We start from the raw sequence: 10,913 nt of genomic DNA, 5'->3' as shown, positions 1-10,913 counted from the left end.
TCTGTAATTTAACAACTGTAAACTGGTGAATGTGACCAAACAAAATGAAATACAACTGAACACATCACTAGAGCACAAATTGCCTTCTCAATTTTGACATGCCTCACAAATGATCACTAAGAGTTTGTGCTCCTTGCACACAGGCCTGGTGCACTGGGAACACTAGCTGCTGACTTTTCTGTCTTTGGTAACTGGGCAGATCGTGCACCTCTTCCTCTTCCTTTGGCCCTCCTGTCTGATGTCCTCTTGTGGCTGGGTGGTGGCTGTGTTTTGTTTTTTAAACCCACATCTTCCCATTGTTTCTTCTTCTGACTGCTGTCATCCACTGCTTTGTCATCATGCATAGTGCTCAGGAGGACAACAGCTTTTCCCTTCTTCTGCACATAGCTCACCATGGTCATGTTGCCATTGAATCCGAATTCTGAGCTATGAATCTCCCGTGATTTGGATGGCTTCATGATAGGTGGTATGTCCGATTTGTTCTGGCAAAGAGTCCCAACAATGGTCAGGTTCTTCTCGAGGAGCTTCTCAGCCAGCGGGACACTGGTGAAGAAGTTGCTAATTGTGATGTTGCGACCTATGAGAGGGGGAAAAGATTGTAAATTTACTCGACATGGAATTCTTTAAACTCTAACGCCATAATCTGTTGCATTGCATTGCATTTTATTCTGTTTTACTATTTTGCTTACAGAGAAATCAAATAAAAAAATAAAATACACATTATTAAAGATTGGGAAAAAGTATGTAGGTATTGTGCTAAAACTTAATACATTAGTTTCTCTATTGTACTTTACATTCACCTGTCTGTCTGATTCCACTGCACAATTGCTGGACGACATTCTCTCCAAGGTTCCTCTGAACCTGGCTGTCTCCCGGTATAGACAATTCCATCTATTGCATAAGGTACCCTTGCGTCGCACATCCAGAAGATTTTTATCCCATATTTTGCAGGCTTGCTGGGCATGTGTTGCCGTAACTTGCACCTGCCTCGGAATGGCACAAGCTGCTCATCTATGGTGACACAGTCACTGGGGATGAACTTTCTTCTGCAGTTGTCCAGGAAACAGTCCCACACGTACCTAAATGTCGCCATGTGGTGTGTTTCCAGCCGCAGAGCCCTGGTCCTCTTGTCGTCAAACCGTATGACGCGGCGGATATCTTCATATCTCCTAAGCCCCATGGTGGCCTTGTAAATTGGATTTTGCAGCGGATCCACAAACAGCTCCTGCAAGGCCACATCCCAGCTCTTCTCCCCCCCTGCAAGAATTGATGAAGGCCATCAATTCTTCTTTATCAATGCTTCTCCACTCTTTCCCTTTTGCTGTGGCTGTTCTTCGTCCCTCTAAGTTGGTACATATTAGAACCTCCTCAATGATGTTGTCACTCATGAACATATCCCAGGCATCTTTTGGTGAAACAGCTGGTGATCCAGGTGTAGGTCCTGGGCAGCTCCTCAGAATGTTATGGCTTCTTGTTCTGCCATGAATGGGGGGATTCTCATTCCAGTAAGATCCGTTTTTACTCAATCTATTGGACTGGGTCTGAGTTTCCTCTTCAGAGGACTCATCAGATGAGTCTTCTGTATCATCAGAGGAGTCTTCTTCATGGATTCCCAGACACACCCACAACTCCAGCTTGACCCTCTGGCAAATATTCTGGGTCATCATCATCAGAAATTTCAGACTCTGAATCAAGACAAATTGCCTCCTCATCTGGTTCTTCCTGCAGCATCGCTACAACCATCTCAGTAGTAAATCTGGGACCAGCCATACTCTGGATAAAGAAAATCAAAAGCACAATAAAATTTTCAGATGCACATCAATATACATACACATACATAGAGTTTTATTTTGGTGACTTGGCTAAGTAGCTTAGCTAAGTACTTTGCTAAGTAGCCTAGCAATCTACATAATAGTTAGCTAACTACAATAGAATTAGCTAACTAAAATAGAAGTGTCAACAGCTAGCTAGCTAATAGTAATTACTTGTAACTTTCTGACAAGTAATGTACTCACTCTCAAGGTAACCTAAACCTAATCAAATGTTATGTACAGTTATCTTTCACAATTGTCATCAAATATTTTCTAAAGTGATGTTAGAACAATTTAAAAACAATACTTACATGTATTAGATGTTCCAAGGGAGCTGTGCTGAGCTGTGAAATGTCTGAAACAACCACGTTTCACAGCAAATGCTATAGTAAATGCATGTGGGTCGTTTCTGGGGTCATTTCTGACTTGATGTAGAAATACAAAAGCTGTGCTCGTTCATAAAGTAAGAAAGGAAAAATACAAATGATGATTTGTGCTTAACAAAAACAAGATATTTACTGCATACTTGGAAAAGAAAATGATAAAATGTATTTATTTCAAAGATATATCATAGAAACACTCAGCCATACATGAAATAACATAGAAAGTGGATTCATTTTTGACCCATGTTGTGCATTAGAAGGGTAATGATACAAAAATGTTTTTTATTCAAAAAGTAAGAAAGGAAAAAATAAAATAAGGATGTATGATGATCAAAAACAAGTTAATTGAGGAATACCTTGAATACTGAATGAAGAGATGAATTTATTGCAAAGATGTAGAAAATAAAAACTCAACCGGGTCACTTTGACATTTTTAAAGCAGAAATACTTCATGAAAATTTTCAACTTTTTTGAAGCCAAAATCTTTTCATGAAAATTTTCAACTTTTTTGAAGCAGAAATCTTTTCATGAAATACTTCGACTTTTTTGAAGCCGAAATACTTGATGAAAATTCTTACCTTTTTTAAAGCCATAATGCTGTCATGAAAATTTTCAACTTTTTTGAAGCTGAAATCTTTTCATGAAAATTTTCAACTTTTTTGAAGCCGAAATCTTTTCATGTAAATTTTCAACTTTTTTGAAGCCGAAATCTTTTCATAAAAATTTTCAACTTTTTTGAAGCAGAAATCTTTTCATGAAATACTTTGACTTTTTTGAAGCCGAAATACTTGATGAAAATTTTCAACTTTTTTGAAGCCGAAATCTTTTCATGAAAATTTTCAACTTTTTTGAAGCCGAAATCTTTTCATGAAAATTTTCAACTTTTTGGAGCCGAAATCTTGTCATGAAAATTTTTACCTTTTTTAAAGCCAAAATCCTGTCATGAAAATTTTCAACTTTTTTGAAGCAGAAATCTTTTCAAGAAAATCTTTGACTTTTTTGAAGCTGAAATCTTTTCATGAAAATGTTCAACTTTTTTGAAGCCGAAATCTTTTCATGAAAATTTTCAACCTTTTTGAAATAGAAATCTTTTCATGAAAATTTTCAACATTTTTGAAGCCGAAATACTTCATTAAAGTTTTCAACTTTTTTGATGCTGAAATCTTTTCATGAACATTTTAAACTTTTTTGAAGCCGAAATCTTTTCATGAAAATGTTCAACTTTTTTGAAGCAGAAATCTTTTCATGAAAATCTTCGACTTTTTTGCAGCCGAAATACTTCATGAAAATCTTCAACCTTTTTGAAGCCGAAATACTTCATGAAAATTTTTACCTTTTTCAAAGCTAAAATCCTGTCACGAAAATTTTCAACTTTTTTGAAGCAGAAATCTTTTCATGAAAATCTTCAACTTCTTTGAAGCCGAAATACTTCATGAAAGTTTTGGAATTTTTTGAAGCCGAAATCTTTTAATGAAAATTTTCAACTTTTTTGAAGCAGAAATCTTTTCATGAAAATCTTCGACTTTTTTGAAGTCGAAATAGTTCATGAAAGTTTTCAACCTTTTTGAAGCCGAAATCTTTTAATGAAAATTTTCAACTTTTTTGAAGCAGAAATCTTTTCATGAAATACTTCGACTTTTTTGAAGCCGAAATAGTTGATGAAAATTCTTACCTTTTTTAAAGCCATAATGGTGTCATGAAAATTTTCAACTTTTTTGAAGCTGAAATCTTTTCATGAAAATTTTCAACTTTTTTGAAGCCGAAATCTTTTCATGTAAATTTTCAACTTTTTTGAAGCCGAAATCTTTTCATGAAAATTTTCAACTTTTTTGAAGCAGAAATCTTTTCATGAAATACTTTGACTTTTTTGAAGCCGAAATACTTGATGAAAATTTTATACTTTTTTGAAGCCGAAATCTTTTCATGAAAATTTTCAACTTATTTGAAGCCGAAATCTTTTCATGAAAATTTTCAACTTTTTGGAGCCGAAATCTTGTCATGAAAATTTTTACCTTTTTTAAAGCCAAAATCCTGTCATGAAAATTTTCAACTTTTTTGAAGCAGAAATCTTTTCAAGAAAATCTTTGACTTTTTTGAAGCTGAAATCTTTTCATGAAAATTTTCAACTTTTTTGAAGCCGAAATCTTTTCATGAAAATTTTCAACCTTTTTGAAATAGAAATCTTTTCATGAAAATTTTCAACATTTTTGAAGCCGAAATACTTCATTAAAGTTTTCAACTTTTTTGATGCTGAAATCTTTTCATGAACATTTTAAACTTTTTTGAAGCCGAAATCTTTTCATGAAAATGTTCAACTTTTTTGAAGCAGAAATCTTTTCATGAAAATCTTCGACTTTTTTGCAGCCGAAATACTTCATGAAAATCTTCAACCTTTTTGAAGCCGAAATACTTCATGAAAATTTTTACCTTTTTCAAAGCTAAAATCCTGTCACGAAAATTTTCAACTTTTTTGAAGCAGAAATCTTTTCATGAAAATCTTCAACTTCTTTGAAGCCGAAATACTTGATGAAAATTTTCAACTTTTTTGAAGCTGAAATCTTTTCATGAAAATTTTCAACTTTTTTGAAGCCGAAATACTTCATGAAAGTTTTGGAATTTTTTGAAGCCGAAATCTTTTAATGAAAATTTTCAACTTTTTTGAAGCAGAAATCTTTTCATGAAAATCTTCGACTTTTTTGAAGTCGAAATAGTTTATGAAAGTTTTCAACCTTTTTGAAGCCGAAATCTTTTAATGAAAATTTTCAACTTTTTTGAAGCAGAAATCTTTTCATGAAATACTTCGACTTTTTTGAAGTCGAAATAGTTGATGAAAATTCTTACCTTTTTTAAAGCCATAATGGTGTCATGAAAATTTTCAACTTTTTTGAAGCTGAAATCTTTTCATGAAAATTTTCAACTTTTTTGAAGCCGAAATCTTTTCATGTAAATTTTCAACTTTTTTGAAGCCGAAATCTTTTCATGAAAATTTTCAACTTTTTTGAAGCAGAAATCTTTTCATGAAAATTTTCAACTTTTTGGAGCCGAAATCTTGTCATGAAAATTTTTACCTTTTTTAAAGCCAAAATCCTGTCATGAAAATTTTCAAATTTTTTGAAGCAGAAATCTTTTCAAGAAAATCTTTGACTTTTTTGAAGCTGAAATCTTTTCATGAAAATCTTAGAATTTTTTGACGTCGAAAAAATTCATGAACATTTTCCACTTTTTTGAAGCCGAAATCTTTTCATGAAAATTTTCAAACTTTTTGAAGTCGAAATCTTTTCATGAAAATTTTCAACTTTTTTGAAGCAGAAATCTTTTCATGAAAATCGTTGACTTTTTTGAAGCCCAAATCTTTTCATGTAAATTTTCAACCTTTTTGAAGCCGAAATACTTCATGAAAGTTTTTGAATTTTTTGAAGCCGAAATCTTTTCATGAAAATGTTCAACTTTTTTGAAGCCGAAATCTTTTCATGAAAATGTTCAACTTTTTTGAAGCCGAAATCTTTTCATGAAAATTTTCAACTTTTTGGAGCCGAAATCTTGTCATGAAAGTTTTCATCTTTTTTGAAGTCTAAATCTTTTCATGAAAATTTTCAACTTTTTGGAGCCGAAATCTTGTCATGAAAATTTTCATCTTTTTTGAAGTCAAAATCTTTTCATGAAAATTTTAAACTTTTTGAAGCCGAAATCTTTTCATGAAAATTTTCATCTTTTTTGAAGCATAAATCTTTTTATCAAAATTTTAGACTTTTTTGAAGTCGAAAAAATTCATGGACATGTTCAACTTTTTTGAAGTCTAAATCTTTTCATGAAAATTTTCAACTTTTTTGATGCCGAAATAGTTCATGAAAATTTTCCATCTTTTTTGAAGCCGAAATCTTTTCATGAAAATTTTCAACTTTTTTGAAGCAGAAATCTTTTCATGAAAATCTTCGACTTTTTTGAAGTCGAAATAGTTCATGAAAGTTTTCAACCTTTTTGAAGCCGAAATCTTTTAATGAAAATTTTCAACTTTTTTGAAGCAGAAATCTTTTCATGAAATACTTCGACTTTTTTGAAGCCGAAATAGTTGATGAAAATTCTTACCTTTTTTAAAGCCATAATGGTGTCATGAAAATTTTCAACTTTTTTGAAGCTGAAATCTTTTCATGAAAATTTTCAACTTTTTTGAAGCCGAAATCTTTTCATGTAAATTTTCAACTTTTTTGAAGCCGAAATCTTTTCATGAAAATTTTCAACTTTTTTGAAGCAGAAATCTTTTCATGAAATACTTTGACTTTTTTGAAGCCGAAATACTTGATGAAAATTTTATACTTTTTTGAAGCCGAAATCTTTTCATGAAAATTTTCAACTTATTTGAAGCCGAAATCTTTTCATGAAAATTTTCAACTTTTTGGAGCCGAAATCTTGTCATGAAAATTTTTACCTTTTTTAAAGCCAAAATCCTGTCATGAAAATTTTCAAATTTTTTGAAGCAGAAATCTTTTCAAGAAAATCTTTGACTTTTTTGAAGCTGAAATCTTTTCATGAAAATCTTAGAATTTTTTGACGTCGAAAAAATTCATGAACATTTTCCACTTTTTTGAAGCCGAAATCTTTTCATGAAAATTTTCAAACTTTTTGAAGTCGAAATCTTTTCATGAAAATTTTCAACTTTTTTGAAGCAGAAATCTTTTCATGAAAATCGTTGACTTTTTTGAAGCCCAAATCTTTTCATGTAAATTTTCAACCTTTTTGAAGCCGAAATACTTCATGAAAGTTTTTGAATTTTTTGAAGCCGAAATCTTTTAATGAAAATTTTCAACTTTTTTGAAGCAGAAATCTTTTCATGAAAATCTTCGACTTTTTTGAAGTCGAAATAGTTCATGAAAGTTTTCAACCTTTTTGAAGCCGAAATACTTTATCAAAATTTTTACTTTTTGTAAAGCCAAAATCCTGTCATGAAAATTTTCAACTTTTTTGAAGCCGAAATCTTTTCATGAAAATGTGCAACTTTTTTGAAGCCGAAATCTTTTCATGAAAATTTTCAACTTTTTTGAAGCCGAAATCTTTTCATGAAAATTTTCAACTTTTTGGAGCCGAAATCTTGTCATGAAAGTTTTCATCTTTTTTGAAGTCTAAATCTTTTCATGAAAATCCTTGACTTTTTTGAAGCCCAAATCTTTTAATGTAAATTTTCAACCTTTTTGAAGCCGAAATACTTCATGAAAATGTTCGACTTTTCTGAAGCAGAAATCTTTTCATGAAAATCTTTGACTTTTTTGAAGCCGAAATACTTCATGAAAATTTTCAACTTTTTTGAAGCCGAAATCTTTTCATGCAAATTTTCAACTTTTTTGATGCCGAAATAGTTCATGAAAATTTTGAACTTTTTTGAAGCCGAAATCTTTTCATGAAAATTTTCAACTTTTTGAAGCCGAAATCTTTTCATGAAAATTTTCAACTTTTTTGAAGCCGAAATCTTTTCATGAAAATTTTCAAGTTTTTGAAGCAGAAATCTTTTCATGAAAATCTTAGACTTTTTTGAAGTCGAAAAAAATTCATGAACATTTTCAACTTTTTTGAAGTGTAAATCTTTTCATGAAAATTTTCAACTTTTTTGAAGCCGAAATCTTTTCATGAAAATTTTTACCTTTTTTAAAGCCAAAATCCTGTCATGAAAAATTTATACTTTTTTGAAGCAGAAATCTATTCATGAAAATTTTCGACTTTATTCAAACTGATATTCTACATTTTCTAACTCAAAGTGTCGTTTCAAAGTAAAAATACTGTTAGAAGGAGTGATTCAGACAAAATTAGATGAAACAGCTGTACTGGTAACAAATGAGCGCAGTTACATGAAATGACATCAAAATCAACATTCCCTGAGCCAGACAACGCTATTAACAGCTTTAGTGATCAAATTGAGCGTATCTTGCGAAGCTGAGCTCGAAAGTGACATGAAACATGTTTTTCAGACATAAAGTGACACTTACTGTTCAGACTACATTTTCTAACTCAAAGTGTCGTTTCAAAGTAAAAATACTGTTAGAGGGAGTGATTCAGACAAAATTAGATGAAACAGCTGTAGTGGTAACAAATGAGCGCAGTTACATGAAATGACATCAAAATCAACATTCCCTGAGCCAGACAACGCTATTAACAGCTTTAGTGATCAAATTGAGCGTATCTTGCGAAGCTGAGCTCGAAAGTGACATGAAACATGTTTTTCAGACATAAAGTGACACTTACAGTGAATACCTGTTCTGACTACATTTTCTAACTCAAAGCGTCGTTTCAAAGTAAAAATACTGTTAGAAGGAGTGTTTCAGACAAAATTAGTTGAAACAGCTGTACTGCTAACAATCAACGATATTAACAGCTTTAGTGATCAAATTGAGCGTATCTTGCGAAGCTGAGCTCGAAAGTGACATGAAACATGTTTTTGAGACATAAAGTGACACTTACTGTTCAAAACATGTTTCATGTCACTTTCGAGCACAACTTCGCAAGATACGCTCAATTTGATCACTAAAGCTTTTAATAGCGTTGTCTGGCTCAGGGAATGTTGATTTTGATGTTATTTCATGTAACTGCGCTCATTTGTTACCAGTACAACTGTTTCATCTAATTTTGTCTGAATCACTCCTTCTAACAGTATTTTTACTTTGAAACGGCACTTTGAGTTAAAAATGTAGTCTGAACAGTAAGTTTCACTTTATGTCTCAAAAACTTGTTTCATGTCACTTTCCAGCTCAGCTTCGCAAGATACGCTCAATTTGATCACTAAAGCTGTTAATATCGTTGTTTGTTACCAGTGCTGCTGTTTCATCTAATTTTGTCTGAATCACTCCTTCTAACAGTATTTTTACTTTGAAACGACACTTTGAGTTAAAAAATGTAGTCAGGACAGGTATTCACTGTAAGTGTCACTTTATGTCTCAAAAACATGTTTCATGTCACTTTCGAGCTCAGCTTCGCAAGATACGCTCAATTTGATCACTAAAGCTGTTAATAGCGTTGTCTGTCTCAGGGAATGTTGATTTTGATGTCATTTCATGTAACTGCGCTCATTTGTTACCAGTACAGCTGTTTCATCTAATATTGTCTGAATCACTCCTTCTAACAGTATTTTTACTTTGAAACGGCACTTTGAGTTAGAAAATGTAGTCTGAACAGTAAGTGTCACTTTATGTCTCAAAAACATGTTTCATGTCACTTTCGAGCTCAGCTTCGCAAGATACGCTCAATTTGATCACTAAAGCTGTTAATATCGTTGTTTGTTACCAGTACAGCTGTTTCATCTAATTTTGTCTGAATCACGCCTTCTAACAGTATTTTTACTTTGAAACGACACTTTGAGTGAGAAAATGTAGTCTGAAAAGTAAGTGTCACTTTATGTCCCAAAAACATGTTTCATGTCACTTTCGAGCTCAGCTTCGCAAGATACGCTCAATTTGATCACTAAAGCTGTTAATAGCGTTTTCTGGCTCAGGGAATGTTGATTTTGATGTCATTTCATGTAACTGCGCTCATTTCTTACCAGTACAGCTGTTTCATCTAATTTTGTCTGAATCACTCCTTCTAACAGTATTTTTACTTTGAAACGACACTTTGAGTTAGAAAATGTAGAATATCAGTTTGAATAAAGTTGAAAATTTACATATAAAGATTTCAGCTTTAAAAAAGTTGAAAACTTTCATGAAGTATTTCAGCTTTGAAAAAGTTGAAAACTTTCATGAAGTATTTCGACTTCAAAAAAGTTGAAAATTTTCATGAAAAGATTTCATTTTCAAAAAAGTTCAAAATTTACATGAAAAGATTTCTGTTTCAAAAAAGTTGAAAATTTCAAGCTTTTTAAAAAGTTGAAAATTTTCATGAAGTATTTTTGCTTCAAAAAGTTGAAAACTTTCATGAAAAGATTTCGGCTTCAAAAAAGTGGAAAATTTTCATGAAAAGATTTCTGCTTAAAAAAATTGAAAATTTTCATGAAAAGATTTCTGCTTGAAAATTTTCATAAAAGTATTTCTGCATTAAAAAAGTCAAAGATTTTCATGAAAAGATTTCGGATTTAAAAAAGTTGAAAATTTTCATAAAAAGATTTCTGCTTCAAAAAAGTTGAAAATTTTCATGAAAAGATTTAGGCTTCAAAAAAGTCGAAGATTTTCATGAAAAGATTTCTGCATGAAAATTTTCATGAAAAGATTTCTGCTTCAAAAAAGTCGAAGATTTTCATGAAAAGATTTCGGCTACAAAAAAGTTGAAAATTTTCATAAAAAGATTTCTGCTTCAAAAAAGTCGAAGATTTTCATGAAAAGATTTCGGCTTCAAAAAAGTCAAAAATTTTCATGAAGTATTTTGGTTTCAAAAAAGTTGAAAATTTACATGAAAAGATTTCAGCTTCAAAAAAGTTGAAAATTTTCATGAAAAGATTTCTGCTTGAAAATTTTCATGAAAAGATTTCTGCTTCAAAAAAGTTGAAAATTTTCATGAAAAGATTTAGCCTTCAAAAAAGTTGAAGATTTTCATGAAAAGATTTCGGCTTCAACAAAGTTGAAAATTTTCATGACAGGATTTTGGCTTTAAAAAAGGTAAAAAATTTCATGAAGTATTTCAGCTTCAAAAAATTTGAAAATTTTGATGAAAAGATTTCTGCTTCAAAAAAGTTCAAAGTTTTCATGAAAAGATTTCGGCTTCAAAAAAGTTGAACATTTCCATGAAGTATTTCTGCTTCAAAAAA

Source organism: Labrus bergylta, chromosome 10 (assembly GCF_963930695.1).
Source record: "Labrus bergylta chromosome 10, fLabBer1.1, whole genome shotgun sequence".
Classification (NCBI taxonomy): domain Eukaryota; kingdom Metazoa; phylum Chordata; class Actinopteri; order Labriformes; family Labridae; genus Labrus; species Labrus bergylta.
This window is presented reverse-complemented; position numbering follows the sequence as displayed.